We start from the raw sequence: 16,756 nt of genomic DNA, 5'->3' as shown, positions 1-16,756 counted from the left end.
CTTCCAGGCCTCCAGTCCCCTTTTGTGCAGAGGCCTCCTGAGATTTCACCTGAACCCTGAAGGGGAGGGGATTGGTCCAGTGAGCACCCAGGAAGGCCCTAGGCAAGTGAAGATTTCTCCGTTGATTTCTCCCTGTGTCAGGTGAGCAGATAAAATGGACAGATATTTTTTTCTGAACCAATCCCCAGGCCTGCCCCCTTATTAACAGGGAGGTCTAAATACACTCTCTGCAGGTGTGCACAGCCCTTCTCCTAACTGCCTCCAGCACTGTTGGGGCTGGGACAGGGAACTGGCCCCTGCCTGCTCCTCAGGCTCCCCTAACCTGGTCAGAGGGCAATCCTGAGGCTCTGCATCTGCACACAAGGAAGAACAGACAATATTTGGTTGCAGCCATCTCTTCCCCCAACAGGCTGTTTCTCTCATCCTCCTTGTCTGCCCGGGCTCCCTGCAGCACCTGGTATGACACTCTCTGGCTCAGAAGCCAATCTCCCAGCCAGGAGCAGCCTGGCTGCTGTGTGCCACCAGATCTGGAGAGGTGGGAAGGACTCTAGGAGCAGGCAGCAGCTTTCAGAATAGGGTAGAGAAGGGGAATACTTAGGAGGCCAACTCTGAAGTCTTTCTTTTTCAGGCGTTGGTCTTCTGTGTGACGACTTACCTCTTCTCTGATCATTTCAAGCTGTTCCTGTAACAGCTCAGGGAGCAGCTGGGTGAAGAGCCACCTAGAAGAAGAATGGCCTTTCTGGTGGGGCCCAGAGGGGTGGGGTGGCTCAGGTCTCCTGGTCCCTGCATAGAAAAGATGCCAGTGTACCTTGGGCACTGTTATCTCTAGCAACACTGTGAGCGAGATGTGCTCTCCCACCTCATGAACTCAATGGGGCTCAAGGAAGGGTCCGGGATTTGCTCTTGTTACACACAAAAGAGTGGGGAGCTCAGCTTGGCCTGGACCTGCCTTCTCCCACCCCCTCTGCAATTTCTTCACAACCTGGCAGGACACTGGGGTAGAGGGCTGTCCAGGGACCTAGGGAGAGACACCATGGCATAGGAGAGCTGGGCATTTGTCCTTCTTTGCAGTGGTCAGGAAGATCATGATAAAGGCAGGGATAGCTGTGGTGGGAGCCAGAGAAGAGAGTCTGAACCTCCTGGAAAGCCAAGTGCTACCGGAAGACCCATCCCTCCCACCTCACTAGAGCTTGACCCTGGGCTCCTGAGCACTTCTATGGCACAGAGCTCTCACTTGGGTGGTAAGACTGGGTGTGATGATGGCATTGTGGTGCATTGGTCAGAATGCCACCAGGAGAGTGAAGGGCTGAGGGCATTGCTATGAGCCCATCTCTGTGTCTCTAGGCTTGGCGTCCCATCTCTGGAATCACATCTAGAGATATCATCCAGACGGGGTGAGAACAGACCAGGGGGTCCTGGGTGGGCTCCCTAAATGGCCAGGAGTGACTCAAGCGACCGCCATTTCCTATTTTCCTCAGTTCTCCTGGCACTGGTAGCTCGAGGTCTTGGGGTGGAAACCTTCAGCACCCTGGGCAGCCCAGGGACAGAGTGGCCTGGGTGTTCATTAAGAGCCAAGGACCCAATGATGATCTCCAGCTCTTTCACTTCAGGTAGAACGACAGGCGGATGGCCCCTACATGTTTGTTCCAGGCTTCTGCCAAGTCTCGCAGAGTGGTCTGTGCATGTATCGATCCATGTGTGAGAACATGTTTTTGTTGGGGACGGTAGCATTGAGGAAGAGCTTCTGTAAAAGGAGGACCTTGTTCTGTTGGAAAAAACAAATATGGATTCTGGAGGCTCCTCCTCTTAGATCTCCTACTTTAGGGAAGCCCCTCCCCGACCATGCCAAGGTCAGAGGTCCTGACATTGGCCTGGACTCTGGGCCCAGTGGTGTCACGCAGGAGAAGGGCAGAACTAGGTCTCAGTTTTGTGTCCCTGTCCCATCATGGCCCTGAGCAGTCTGTGAGCTTCTGCTTTCCCCGCCCCCTTGGCTACTTTTGTTCCTTCATGGTGTCCTCACTGTGTGACAGGGTGGTGGAACACTTCATTTGCAGGCAGCGGAGCTTCAATGAATTCAGAGACTTGACCTGGATGACCTTACATTTCCATGTGTGATGGACTATGTATGGCCAGCACTGTCTGGTCAGAGATGCAGCTTCTGATGTTGTCACATGGTGTTCTCTCCCAAAGTTAAAATAAAACCCCTGAGTTCTGTACACCGATCACTGCCTTGCTGCCTCCTGTTTCTGCTGAGTGCAGAAATGGGTGGGACATGGGACAGCAAGCTGTAAGCCAAGAGGGCCATCCAGAGTGGAGCAGGGAAGTTCTCCTCCTTTAGAACCTCCTTCCAGACCACCCTTGACAGGACCACCAGCCTCTGCCCCCCCTCCCAAGCTGAATGGGCAACAGTTGAGTGGGTCCAGAAGGCTCTAGTTGGTTTCATTCACACTGTTCAGAGATAGAAAGTGAATCAAAGGCTTCTTTTTCATTCTAGGGTCTGGAGTCAACCTGTGTAATTCAAGTTGAACCTCAAGAGTAAGGGGAAATGAGACAGCTCCCTGTAGGGCACACTGCGCAGTCCTGAGACCTCTCTGCAGTAGTAAAGTCCTCACTGCCTTTTGTTAGGCAGCTTCCTAGGGACTCCTGAGAAGATGAACCACCCACCAAGTGCAGTACCTGAAAGATGCCTGCTTTCCTTCCATGACTCTCTTCTCTCAGAGCTCCCTGGTAAGGGGTTACTTGAGAATCCAGGAACTCCAGGGCTGAGGCAAGGTGGGCCTGGCCAGAGGGCAGGAGACTCAATGGGAAGGAGACTTGGGGAGGTCAGACAGCAGGGCTGTAAAGAGACTCCCTTCTGAGGGATGGAGGGCAGGGAAAGAGGCAGCAGGAAGGTAACAGACTGGGGAGGGAGGGAGGAAGAAAGTTTGGGAGAAGGACCGGAAGACAACAAGGAGTACATGAAGCTCAAAAGCATTGTGGGAGACTGGAGGAAATCAGGAAGATTTTTTTTCTGGGAAGGTTGAAGCCCGAAGAGCAGGGCAGGGGGCTCTGAGGTACTGTAGAGCAGGGCAGGGGTCAGGGGTACTGTAGAGCAGAGCACGGGCTCTGGATTACTATAGAGTGGGGCTGGGGGCTCTGGGGTGCTGTAGAGAAGGGCAGGGGGCCCGGGTACACAGCAGCTCTGGTAAAAGGAATGGCTGGGGCTTGTGAGGGGCAGCCTGTTGATGAGGAAGGCAGAGAAGCATGGCGGGTATAAGGCTGGGTTAGAGTGGGAATAAGAGGCCTGGAGGAAGGGGAAAAGAAGGCTGAAACTGAAGGCTAGGTACAGTGGACAGCAGGAAGCTGGGAAGGGGCTGGGGAGAGTTCGGGGTGGGAGGGGGTTCAAAAGGCTGGGGAGAACAAAGGCTGTAGAGAAGGAAGTGTGGACGAGGAGGGCAGACAGGGGAAGGATAGTAGACAAGGAGGGTGATGGAATGGCAAATTGATAGGCCAGGTGTAGAGGGCTAGTCTCTGGGATGTTAGGGGTCACTGTGTGGAAGCACAGGCCTTTGACATGAGTGTGGAAGTATGGGGAAAATTCAGAGACTGTCCTGGGACATAGTGCTCCTGAGGGCAGGGTACACACCAGGAGCAAGAAAGACTGGGGATTGCAGCAGGAGGTTCGCGGAGACGGGGAGGCTAGATGGGCTAAGAAGAGCAGGGAGGAGGACAGGGGCCAGGAGGAGAACAGAGGCTATGGTGAGAGTAGGAGTCTAAGGGGGGAGCTGAGTCCTGAGGAGGAAGGCTGCATGCTTGGCAGCATGGCGGGAAGACAGGGATAGAGCAGAGAGGAGAGGCAGTGAAGGGATTGGAGTGAGTAACAACAGGGGAGTTTATGTGTTGTATTAGGAACATAGGAGTCTGAGAGCAAGGCAAGATGGATGCTGGAGAGAGGATTATGAACCAGGGAGGGTTGGCACTAGCCTGAACTAGGTGAGAAGCAGAGGACGTTTCTGTGTGTGTGTGTGTGTGTGTGTGTGTGTGAGTGTGAGTGTGTGTGTGTGTGTGTGTGTGTGTGTGTGAGAGAGAGAGAGAGAGAGAGAGAGAGAGAGAGAGAGAGAGAGAGAGAGAGAGAGAGAGAGTGTGTCAGGGGTGGAGTCAGAGGGAGTCAAAACTGTCAAGGAGCAGAAAACCTGGCAAGGAAACAGGAGATTCTCTCCAGGAGGGTAGGAGGCTCGCATGAGTGGTAGGTATCAGGAAGTACAGAAATCTAGACAAGAGTCAGATGTACAGATGAGCAGGAGGTACTGTGGGAGGCGACGATGGTACAGGCGACGATGGTGCAGATATAGGCAGGAGAAATGGGTGTAATAGGAGGCCTAGGTTTGACTGCAAGCTGAGAGCATCAGGATGAACTGTGGAAGAGAAGACAAATGTGAGGGAGGGAAGAAAATGGTAGCCACTTCTAGAAAATGGTAGCCTGCTCTATGAAAGTAGGCTAGAGCCTAGGGATTCGAGTTCAGAAAGAATGGGAAAGTCTGTGGATGGACATTTGGCTCAACACACAGAGCAACTGTTTTCTCTTCTAGAGGCCCTAAAGTTGGATTCCAAGTACGTGTATGAAGCTCACAACAGTCTGTAACTCCAGTCCTACAGGATCCAATACCTTCTTCTGGCTGGTCTATCCAGGTACCATAGTGCACTTGATGCTTAGTGCGTGCACACAGGCAAAGCAGCCATTCGCAGATTTGTAATGGTTCTTGAGAGGCAATTTTCAATAAGAGGGAAGTGTTTAGTCTATGCCTGTGATGGTTGGAGAACAGTCCTGGATAGAAGGAGGTTCTGGTGTGACAGTGGGATTCCAAAAAGAGGATAGAGGAGGATCTGGGGGAAGCTAGGCATTTGAGTACAGGGAAGGGAGTAAGGGACATGTCATAGTGCTATGGCAAAAGACTTAGACCAGAGAGGAGGGAAGGTACTTACAGAGGAGGCTTTCACGGTCAGGGCATGAAGTAGCGGTTAGGTGATTAGACAAAGAAGTCTTGTATTGAGGTCCAGTGGTCTATTAGGTCAAGAAGGAGTGGAGTGAGCCAGGCACGCTATTCTTTAATCCCAGCATTCGGGAGGCAGAGGCAGGTAGATCTGAGTTCGAGGCCAGCCAGGTTTACAGAGCAAGTTCTGGGACAGCCAGGGCTACACAGAGAAACCTTTCTCAAAAAACCCAAATGTAGTAGTAAAGTAGTAGCAGTAGTAGTAGTAGTAACAACAACAACAGTAGTAATAATAACAGCAGCAGCAGAGGGACAAAAAGTTTGAGCATGAGGACAGGAGACTGTGGTTGAGGGTAGCAGGTTCCAAGAGGTCCCAGGGGATATGAACACAGGACTAGCCTAGGGAGGATATCAGGGAGCTGCAGGCTGGGGATGAGGGCCAAATGTTCCTGAGTCGCTTAAGAGCTTCTGGGAAGACCCAAAGATGCTGAGGACACGGGCCTAGAAGGCAGAGTGAGGATAGGAACAGTGGAGGTCTGAGGAGTATGTTAGTGGGCTCAAGGGAGGAGGGCAGGAGAGAGGGATTGCAAGAAACTAAGGCTGAATGCCAGAAGGCCAGAGTGGGAGGGTGTCATGGGGCTTGGAAGGGGTGGGAGAAGTCTGCAAAGTTGGGAATGCTGTATTTTGGGGTAGGATTCTTAAGAAAGGGTAAGTCTTGGGTAAGGGAGAAGGATGGAAGGAGAATAAAGTTCTGGGGAAAGTTGGACACTCATTTATAAGAGGCAGTCCTAGGGTGTCTAAGAATCTGGGTCCCAGGCCAGAAAAATCTAGTGGAGGCTTAGCAGTGGAGGGCACCTTAGAGAGGTGGTCATTCGGCTAAGGACATGGTAGCTGGCTGGGTCATGTCCAACATTTGTGATGAAATGTTGGGGGCTCAAGGGTAACAGAACAAATGGCTGGAGTGGAAGGGTGGGTCTCCGGAGTCAAGGTTCCGAGGCGGAGGTAAGGCAGAATTCTAGGTAGCAGGCTCTGTAGGGAGACCGGAAAGAGGGGGAGAAGTCTGGGGGCTATGGCCTGACTTTTCAGGGGGACAAGAGGGCCTAGGAGTCCAGAGGAAGACAGGACATTGAGAGGGAGGGAGTGGGCTAGGAGGAAGAGAGGATGGCCAGGCTGAGCATAGGTCTGGAGAGGAGGAAAAGATTCTGGGTCCCTAGGAGTCTGCCAGGAAGAGCAGGCTTTGCTGGGAGCATGGAAGCCCATTCAATAGTACATTGCTGTTGTTGACGACATGGCAAGGTGCTGACAGTGAAGACAAAAGTCCAGGGACAGAAGGCAGGAGGTGAGAAGCTTAGGTGGCCAGAAGGGCAGGATAATCTACAAAGGCCAGGGAGGAGAAGAGAAGGCTACAAGAGGGTAGGTGGCTAGAGACTGGGGGCCCACAGTGCCGGAGATGTGTTAGGATACAGGGAGGACAGGGCTGCAGCAAAGAGGAGAATTAAGGAGATGGAAAGGAGTCAGTCCAGGAGAGATCGACGGTCCACGTGCAAGTGGGGAGTGTAAAGGGAAAGCACACTACTTGTTTTCAGGCGGGGGGGGGGGGGGGGGGGGGGTCATGAACCGGAGAGGCTAGGCACTCAGCTGGGTTGATAAGCAGGATGGAGATGGGGCATGCTGAGGAAAGTTCTAGTCTAGAAGTATCCAACTCTGGGAGGGGTAGGAAGCCTAGGAAGAGACCAGAAAGCTCTCTGCTGGAGACCAGGAGGCTTGCAGGGATGTGGAGGGTGGCTGGAAACAGCAGAGACCTAGGTAAAAGGACTGGATTATGTGCAGTTAAGCAGGAAGCCACGGAGCAGGGGAGGAGGAGCAGGATTTAGCCTGGAGGCTGAGTGAATCAGGGTGAGCAGTAGAGGGAAAAGGCACGTAGCAGAGGAGGTAGAGGTTCACAGGAAAATGGGAGCCTGTTTTAGAAAGGCTGACTCAATAGGGCCAGAGTTCCAGATAGACAAGGAGAGTCTGGGCCTGGACATCTGGCCCAGCACTCAGAACAGACTTTCCGCTCCTCCACAGGCCCAGAGTTTGAGTCAAAGGACTCACAGGGGGCTCACAACGGTGTGCAACTTAAGTCCCAGAGGAGCCAGCAGTGTCTTACAGTATCCTGGACCATTTGTGCACTTGCTGCTAAGGTTATGCACACAGGCAAAGTGGTCATTGAAAGAAAATTCATGACTTTTAAGAATGAGGAATGTGGCTGGGTGTGGGGGCACATGCCTTTAATCATAGCACTCAGGGGGGGGGGGGGGGAGCCCCGAGGCAGGCGGATCTCTGTGAGTTCAAGGCCAGGCTGGTCTACAAAGTGAGTCCAGGACAGCCAACACTACACAGAGAAACCCTGTCTCAAAAAAAAAAAAAAAAAGGAATGTATAGTAAGAAGGAAGAGTTTAGTATATGCCTGTGAAGGTTGGAACACAGGAACACTGACCCCTGGCACGAGGCACTGTTGTACAATGTTATTTTAAATCACAGGCTAGAGAAAGAACTAGGGGATGGGAGAGAGGAGGAAGTCATGGGTAGTTTAGAGTGCTATGGAAAACTAATAAGCCTAGAGTAGACAGGAAGCAAGTTGCCTGTGGAGATGGGACAGAGCATGAATTGGAGGCTTGGGTCTGGGCAGAGAAATCTCACAAGGAAGGCAAGCTGCAGAGTCTGGGCAATAGGATAGGAGAACTGGGGTGAGAGCAGCAGAGTCCAAGAGGTCCCAAGGGTCAAGGGGAAGGATATCAGGGAAGTTGCAGGTTGGGGATGAGGGCTGCATGTTCACGTGGATCGTATGAGGCTGTGGGAAGGCAGAAGGATGGTGAGAGGAGGCTAAAAGAGAGAAGAAGCAGGATAGGGAGAAGCAGAAACCCAGGGAAGATGCTAATAGGTGGATGGGGAGGAGGGCAGGAGAAACAGAGGGATTGCAAATATCTAAGGAAGGATGCAGGAGGGACAGCGCATGAGCAGGTGTCCCTGGTAGAATCAAGATGTTGGAAGTGATGTCAGCAATCTGGAATAGTGTCAGGGCGGCATGCTAGATGAGGGTAGGAATCCAGGGCAGTTAATAAGCCTGGGAGGACAGAGGAGGTTCATAGGACACTGGGTTCCAGAAGCAGTCCTGGGGTGTCTAGGTTTGTGGCTGTCATCCTGAGAAGGTCCAGTTTAGGCCTGGGAGGCAGAGGGCAGAAAGGAAAGTAGATCAGTTGGCTACAGCTTCCCGGGTACACAGTAACATCTGGGTTGAAGTGTCAGAGGTTCAGTGGTATGAGAGCAAGTGGCTGGGGTGGAAGGTTAAGGAGTTTAGGACTCATCGGCCAGAGGCTGAGGGAAGGCAAAGTGTCAGTGTCAGCGCTATGTAAGGGGACCTCAAGTGAGGGCAGAAGTCTGGGGAGGATGGCAAGAGTCTACTTAGGAGAAGATACGGCTCAGGGGGTGCCTAGGAGGACAGAAAAGTTCAGGATTTAGAGAGGGATCAGAGTAGACAAGGAGGGTAACACTGTGGCCTGTGTGTATCTAGAATACCAGAATGGTACACACAGGACAAGAGAGTCAGACACTAGAAGGCTTAGCAAGGGCCAGGAAGGATAAGAGAAGACAAATGGGAAAGTAGAAGGGTTGGGGAGGGCAGAGTACTGAAGAGGAGGGCAAGATAGCAGAAGGACGGAGGTCGGAGGTCGGGACAGCTGCCTACAGGGACTCTGGGTGGAGAGAGCACAGTACCACATACCAGGGGAGTTCAAGTGTTTCACAGGGAGGTTAGGAATCTTAGGGGAGTGTACGGTCTGATGCGATGCTGTAGGCTGGATTCCCTAGGTTATCTAGGGCTAACCTAGGCAGGTTTGCAATAGGGTGGGGTAGGAACGAAGGATGGAAATGAGGGCTATAGGGAGAGTCTGGACCTTCAGGGGGAATCAAAACTGGGAGCGATGAGCAGGAAACCAGGGAAGAGGCCAGGAGGATGGCAGAAGGAAGTTGATGTCTTGGACTGAAGGTAGCATGGCAGAGGGACAGAGAGGAAGCTAGAAAGGAGGACAGAAGTATGCAGAGGTGATCACGAGGCACTGAAGGAGGAAGGAGGATAAGAGTGTGAAGAGAAGGATGGGCGCCATTGTAATCTGCCTAAAAAGGGCAAGCTTGGATGTAGGCAGAGTCGATGGCCAGACTCTGCCAAGACAGGGTAAACAAACCTCAATAGTTCCTGCCTCACAAATATGTCTGTCAGATATTTTGGGACAGAAGGCTAAAGATGATGCTCCAATGTTTAGAGAATTTTGAGTGACTATTCAGGTAACAAACTGTTTCTGACTTTTTTTTTTCACTTCAGAAGCTGCTAACCTACACTTCCTGTTTACTCAGGTAATTAAATGTATTCCTTCTCAACTCTCCGATGAGGTTGAAGACCAGATAGTTAGTTTTAAATTTGTGCTTAGTTGCTTAGGAGTTAAGAAGATACTTTTAGGTCTAGATAGATATCTTAGGCTGATAGATATAAGCTTTAATAGATATTGATTTTGGTTCAAAACTTTAGACTCACCAAGATAGAATAGATAATATTTTCTTCAAAGTTGACAAATGCCTTTTGATTAGACATTATGTATGTAAGTCTTACCTATTGTTTTTTATAATTTTTCGTAATTGTTCTTACTGTATATAAAAAGAATGGCCTTTATATTTTCTGTCTTTATATAGACAGAAAAGGGGGATTGTTGGGGGTTGGTCTGGTGTATTTTGATGCTAATTAATAAAAGGCCATCACACCTGGGCAGGGCAAATGGGATAGACATGGCTAAGGTTCCTGGGTTTGGAGAGACAGAAAGAATCTTGGGAGGAAGAGAGACCGAAGGAGAGGAGAGGAAGAAGGAAGGCCGCCATGGTTAGGTGGAGGAGAAGCACATGGCCGGCATGGATGGAGGATTTGGCCCAGATGAAGAACATTAGCAAGTATTTGGGATGATGGATGGGAGGTAGCTTGATAGAAATTATTGGAAGCAGATGGCATATGATTAGGGCAGATATCCCATACCTGCCCCACTATGGGAAGTAGTTTAGGGGATTAATATCTTCCCTGCTCCAGATTAACTAAGGCTATTTTAAAACATAACAAGTGTCTGTGTCTTGATTGGTCGCTTGCGGGTTAGAAAATACTGCCATAATAATAATTATAGGCCTAATAGTAAACATTATTAGGCTATACTGGTAACATAACTGCAACAGGAAGGAGGGTAAGAGTGTGAAGAGGAGGACGGGCGCCATAGTAGGAGGTCTGGTGTGTGGCAGAAGGCTGAGGAGGAGATGTGGAGGCACCACGGGGAGGGTAAAAGAGCTGAGACTGAAGGAGAAGCCTCATGGAAAGCTGGGAGCCAAAAGTTCAGACGGACTAGGAGAGTCCCATGCTAGAAACATGGCTCAGAAGCTGAGACGACCATCTGTGTCTCCAGAAGTTCAAATACACTGGCATCTCTAGTCCTAAGGGATTCAGTGTCATCCTCCAGCCTTCCCAGGGACCACCAGTGTGTCTTCTACTTAGAACATGGACACTTGAAGAGCTAGTCACAGAACGTTTTTTGTTTCTTTAGTTCTTTGTTTTTTGGTTTTTAAACATTTTTAAAGAATGGGCAATCTTTTAATAATGGGAAAGATGTTCTTTGACTGCAGTGGTAGTTGGAACGCTGAGTACTGGAAGGATGTTCTGGTATAGGGTAGGAAAATAATCAGGGAATATAAGAGGCTATGGGGGTGGTAGGAGCCTTCAGAGGAGATTAGGAAGTCAGGGGAAGCTTAGCATGCCATAGGAGGGTGACAAGTAAACCCAGACTAGGGAGAATGGAAGGTGCCTGCAGAGGAGGACTTCAGTGTCAGAGAATGTATTGGAGGTTCGGGGAGAGACCTATGTCTGGGGAGGAGGGCAGGACACACACTGGTACCCTGCAGCTTAGGTACAAAGTCTAGAAAGGAGGACAAGAAGACAGGAGTTCAAGGGGAGGGTACCAGGTGGCAGCAGGTTCCTAGGTTAAGAACTAGAGGATCAGATAGTCTGGGGAGGACAACAGGAGGCTGAAGGTTGAAGATGGGGCCCAGCCAATCTGGAGGAGAGTAGGAGGCTGTGGGAAGGCAGAGAGATGATGAGGTCTAGGGCAAAGGGAGTGTCGATAGAGGATAGTGAAAAGCAAAAGGGGAGTAGTGGGAAAGAGGGCATGGCACACAGGAGCAGAGGAAGAAGCTGAGGAGCGACACAGGAGGGACAGGTTGAACATGTGTCTTGAGGAAGGGCAAGAGCCTGGAGGTGGTGGCAGAAGTAGGGGGGAATTGGAAACACTTGTTCTTGGAGCAAGGGGATCAGGGAATGGTAGGTGATGAGCAGGTGGAAATGATGGGGGAGCAGGAGACTGGGAAGGATTGAGGAGAGAAGGACATGAAGTGCCCGGTAGTCCCAAGATGTACAGGACTCGGAGTGTAGAGTCAGGAATAGCCAGTAGAGGCTTGGGAGATGGAGACAGAAGACTAAAGTGGAGGTCTAGTCATCACTCAGTGGTCATCACGCAGTAGCCACCATACAGTCACCATAATACTGTGGGATCAAGCCATGGCCAGCATAGAGAGGCCATCACACAGAGGACATCAACTAGTAGCTGTTACTCAGTGGTCATCACAATGTATGACAGTACCACGCAACTAGCTAGTGAAAGGCAAAACTCCCGAGTGAGCTTTGAGTAGGCTGAGGGGCAAGAGTGGAGATGGCTGTGGAGGAGGCAGGAGGCTTCAGGGGTGCTGGGATTGAGACTGAGATAAGGCAGGTGTCGTTGAGGTATCTGGGCTGGGTAGGGAGGCTGCAAAGCAAGGCAAAAGTCTGGGGAGCCCAGGAAGATTCTGCTCAGGGGAACAGGAAGCTCATGGTGAGCCGATGAGGCCAGAGGAGGGTCAGCATGCTGAGAGAGAAGGTAGGTGACTAAAGATGACAGGATGGCCAAAGGAAGGGTAGGTCCCCACATTGGAGCGGAAGAGGCTGTGGTGGCTGCAGGAACATGGAGGGAGTTCCTGGGAGGGTGGAAGCCTGGGTGGAGAGTCAGAGGCTTGCTGAGGGCTCGATGCTGCTAAGGAGGGCAGAACTTTTTTCACTGGGAGGATAAAGGATTGGTGAGTGAAGTAGGAAGTTCAGGGAGACATCGAAAGGTTAGGAGGGAAGGAGGGCCAGGAAAGTGGCAGGGGCCAGGGAAGTGAAGAGAAGGCTAAGGCATAAAAGCCTTCGAGAGGCCAGAGTGCTGGAGAGGAAGGCAGCATTTTTGGCAGGATAGCAAGAGGACAGGGTACCAATAGACAGAAGGGTCAAGGGGAGCAGATCACAAGGGCAGGGAAGTCAAGTGTTATGCCAGGAGGTGAAGAGTCTGACAAGAAAGCAGGATTTCCTTCTGGGGGGATACCGAAGCAGAGAAATGAGCCATTGGGAAGGAGTGGAAAGGATGAAAGGGGATAAAGGAATGGGAGGAAGGGTGTCAGAATGGGAGAGACTTAAAGCTGAGCAAGCCAGGGAAGAGGACAAGGGGCCTCTATGCAGGACAGGAGGATGCTCAGACGGATGGTGCCATGGCAGGAGAGACAGAAAGAAGGTTGGGGAGGAGGGCAGATGTCTATGGAGGCAAGCACAAGGCACTATAAGAGAAGGGTGAGGGTGTGGGCAGGAAAATGAGGGTTTTGTTATGAGGCCCCGTCGCCAGGCGGAGGAAGTCAACTAGCTCAGGGAAGATGAAGGGGGCTCGGTGGGAGGGCAGGATGCTCATAAGCTCCTGCTTCAAGGGTTGAGTGATGAAGAAGGAGATGGGAACGGGCAGGCAGGAAAACAAGGGCGGCTGAGGATACATGTGAGGGAAAGAAGACTACGCTAAGCAGAGGGTAGGTGTCTCTCAAGGGGGATCGCAGTATCAGGGCATGGGCTAGAGGTTCCAGAGAAGCACAGGGGCCTGAGGAGGAGCTCAAGAGGCTCCCAAAGTGGTCAGGAGGCTTGGGGGGGGGGCACAAAGACTGACCAGGAGGAGGGGAGGCTCCTGGTTTGGGTAGCAGGCTGCAGGGGGTCTTGGGGTGTATGGGGATGGGAGTGGACTTGGGAGGACTGCTGGAGGCTTGAGTGGGGCCTGAATGACATGGAGGAGGGTAGGGGGATATGGGAGGTGATGAGGTTATGGGTCTAAAAGAGTGGCAAATGAGTAGAGGGCAAAGCAGAAAAAATGGGCAGCTGTGGGTGGGGAGGATGGGGAGGAGGGCAGCAAACAGTAGGAGAGCATGAAGCCAGGGAGAAGTGCACATGGGACATGGGTTGAGCAGGAGTGGGGGTAGTGGCTGGAGGCTGGAAATGATGGATGGCATATGTCTAGAAGATTGCAAATCCTTGGCTCAGTGCGGGGGGTGGGGAGTGTCACAGTCTGGGCCTCATGAGGAGGCTTGGGACAAGGGAAAGACAAAGAGTAGAATATTGGAGGCTGGAGGCATTGCCAGGGTGTGTACTTTCTGGAAATGAAGACAGGATGATCCAATGGAGGCTTAGGAGATGAACAGCAGAAAGCTGGAGAGGTCAAGTTGCTAAGGGCAGGCTAGCTGGCTAGGGAATGGGGAAAGTCTGGGGTGAACTGTCAGAGGATGAGGTTCAAGAAAGCAAAAGGCAAGGATGAAGGATGAAGGCCCAGGACTGGTGAATAGGAGTCTGAAGTAAAGCAGAAGTCTAGGTATCAGGGCTGCAGAGGGAGACCGGAAGGGAGGGCAGAAGCCCTGGGAGAATGGCTCAGGAGGACAGAAGGCAAGGTTGCTAAGGGCTGATGTGGGCATGGGTAAGCACAGTGAGTTCACAGGAGGATGGAAGCCCCGGGGCAGTGGGACTGTGGAGCCGTGATTCTGAGACGGTTCTAAGGCACGGATGTTGTTGAGAAGCATAAGGCAGTCACCCAGAGGCCAAAAGATTAGGGAGTAAGAGAAAAGGTTCCCGGATACATTAGACGCCTAGGAAGGCAGACAGACAGGGAAGAGCTATAGGTCCCAGGAGAAGCCTAAACTGCTCATGAGTGAGTAGGAGGCAAATGGGGGGGGGGGTCAGAGTGCTGGAGAGGAGGGCTGCACAGTTGGCCAGACATCAGGAGGACAAGGCAACAGCAGGCAGAATCAAGGGGAAAAGAGGGCTAAAGCCTAGGGCGTACAGTGGTTCACAGGGGAGTCTCTAGGGAGACCAGGCTGGTGATCAGGCTGCAGAAGAGGGTCCCAGCCAAGGGGAGAGTGAGAAGCTCAGCAGGAGGGCAGGGAGCCAGGTCAGAGGCCAAGAGGCTCTTAGCAGGATGGGAAGAGGCCCTGGAGGATGGTGGGATGATGGCAGGAGAGACAGAATGGAGTCTAGGGAGGAGGACAGGTGTGTGTGGAAGTAAGTAGGAGGCACTGTTGGAGATAGGGACGGTGAGGATACGGGCAAGGGGACAGGGGATGTGAATAATAGGCCAGACTTTGGAGATATGAATATGGAAGAAAAGATGGGTTTGAGGGAGGGCAGGAGGCTCATAGAAGAGTGGGAGCTTGCTTGCTATAGGAAAGTGGACTTTAGTGTATGGCCACAAGTTCAGGTAGACTGAGAGAGTCTGGACATTTGTCTCAGCACTCATGACAACTGTCTGCCCATCCATGGCCTGGAAATTTGAATTGAGGCACCCACATCATCTCGCAACAATCTAGACCTCCAGTCCCAGGGCGTCCAGTGCTCTCTTTTGACCTCTCTGGGACCAGGAGTGCACTTGCTCCTTTGAACATACGTGTACATCAAACAGCCACACTCAGAGAATTGTCATGATTTTTACAAGTCGGTAATTTTTACTAATAGAGAAGGGTAGAGATTATGTGTGTGATGTTCAGAGAACTGAATACTGGAAAGAGGCTCTGGTAAATGTGGGATTCTACATAGGGTCTTGTGGGGGCATCTAGGAAGGTAGGAGTCTGGGAGAGAGGCCAGGAAGTCAAGGGCAGCCTTGAGATGCAATGCAAGGGGTAATGGGCCAGACTAGGGAGGAGAACAGGTGCCTGTGAAGCCACATTACAGGGTTAGAGCTTAAATCAGAGGCTCAGGGCATCATCGTAGGAATCTGGAGGAGGTGTCTGAGATGACCAATGGTAGGCCCAGAAGCTATGGAGAGGGGCAAAGTCAATGAGGGAGAACAGGAGACTCGAGGCGAAAATAGGAGGCTCCAGTAGGGACATGAGGACTTGAGTAGACTGGAACGATATGAGGAGAGTGACAGGCTGGGGATGAGGGCCTGACAAGAGGATGGGGCTGATGCTCCTAAAGAGGGTATGAGGCCCTAGGAAGGCAGAAGGATGATGAATAATGAGGGAAGAGGGGGAAATCAGAATCCTGGGGAACAAGTTAGAAGGATATGAGGAGGAGGAGGGCCGGAGACAGAGAGAAGTATTGAAAGAAACTAAAGGGGAATACAGGAGGGACAGGATTTGAGTGATGGCATGGGTGTGGAGAGGAAGTTGGAAGTGGTGCTGCGTGCCTAGAAAATTGGCAATATTGGCTCTAAGGACAGGATGCTAAAGAGAAGGTAGGAGGAGTCTTGGGCGCTTGAGAAGTCCGTGGAGAGATTAGGACTCTGGGTTCCAGAAGCAGTCCCGGGGGTCTAGGACTCTCAGTCTCAGGCCTGGGGAATTGGTTGGAGACTTAGCAGATACAGGGTAGAAAGGAAGAGACCAATGAACTAAGGATAGGATATCTAGCTGGGTAAAACCAACATCTGCATGAAATGTTGGAGGCTTGGGGACAAGAGAGCAAGTAGCTGAAGAAAAGAACAGAAGTCTCTGGAATTGTAGGTTGGAGGATGATGTAAAGCAGAAACTGATGTGTCACAGGTGTTGGGATGTGGCTACACAGATGTGGCTAGGGTATTGGGAAAGGAAAGCAGAAGTCTGCAGAGGATAGCCAAACTCTATTGAGGAGGACAGGAGGATCAGGGTGTTCCTTGGAGGACAAAGGAAATCAGGAACTTGTGAGGGAGGGTAGTAGGCTAGAAGGAGGATGGGATGGCCAGGGTAAGCCTATGCTACTTGCATTGGAAGAGGAATGTTTTCGGGCTTAGAAGGTTGTGGGAAGCATAAGAGATTGACTACTGTGGTGTGGAAGCTGTTGTTGGAACATAGAAGACATCCAAGGGCACAGTGCTTCTGAGGAGGGCAGACAGGGACAGGGAGGACAAAAGAGTGGGGCTTAAGGTAGGGTATCTAGGGAGACATGAGAAGGGCAGGGGACAGTGCAGAGGCATGGGAAAAGAGACAACATGAGAGTAGGAAGCTATGGGTGTTTCATTTGCAGAGTCTTTGAGACAGTGGTTCCTACGTGGCAAGATAACAGGGTATGAGGTTGCAGCAGAGAAGACGATCAGGGAGATAAGGAAGCCAGGACGAGGTAACTTTGAGTGCTGTAGAGGGATGTTAGGATAGGCAAGATGCGTGCTGCAGAGGTTTATTAACCAGGGAGAGCAGGAACTAGGCTGGGTTGGCCAAGAAGGACACAGATGGGCCAAGCATAAGTCTGTGATTTCCTGATCAGAACATGGATTGGAGGCTCAGGGGTGGACATAGATCTCTGTGTCCATTGCTGGATCCAGAAGCTATAGCGGGACACAAAGTCTAGGCAAGGAGACAGGAGTCTCAGGGGGAGAGTAGGAGGCCCCAGTAGGTCCTGAGGGCCATGGGGAGATGAACAGACTCTATGAGCAGGCTGTTAGGAG

The sequence above is a fragment of the Acomys russatus genome, chromosome X, assembly GCF_903995435.1.
Source record: "Acomys russatus chromosome X, mAcoRus1.1, whole genome shotgun sequence".
Taxonomy (NCBI): domain Eukaryota; kingdom Metazoa; phylum Chordata; class Mammalia; order Rodentia; family Muridae; genus Acomys; species Acomys russatus.
This window is presented reverse-complemented; position numbering follows the sequence as displayed.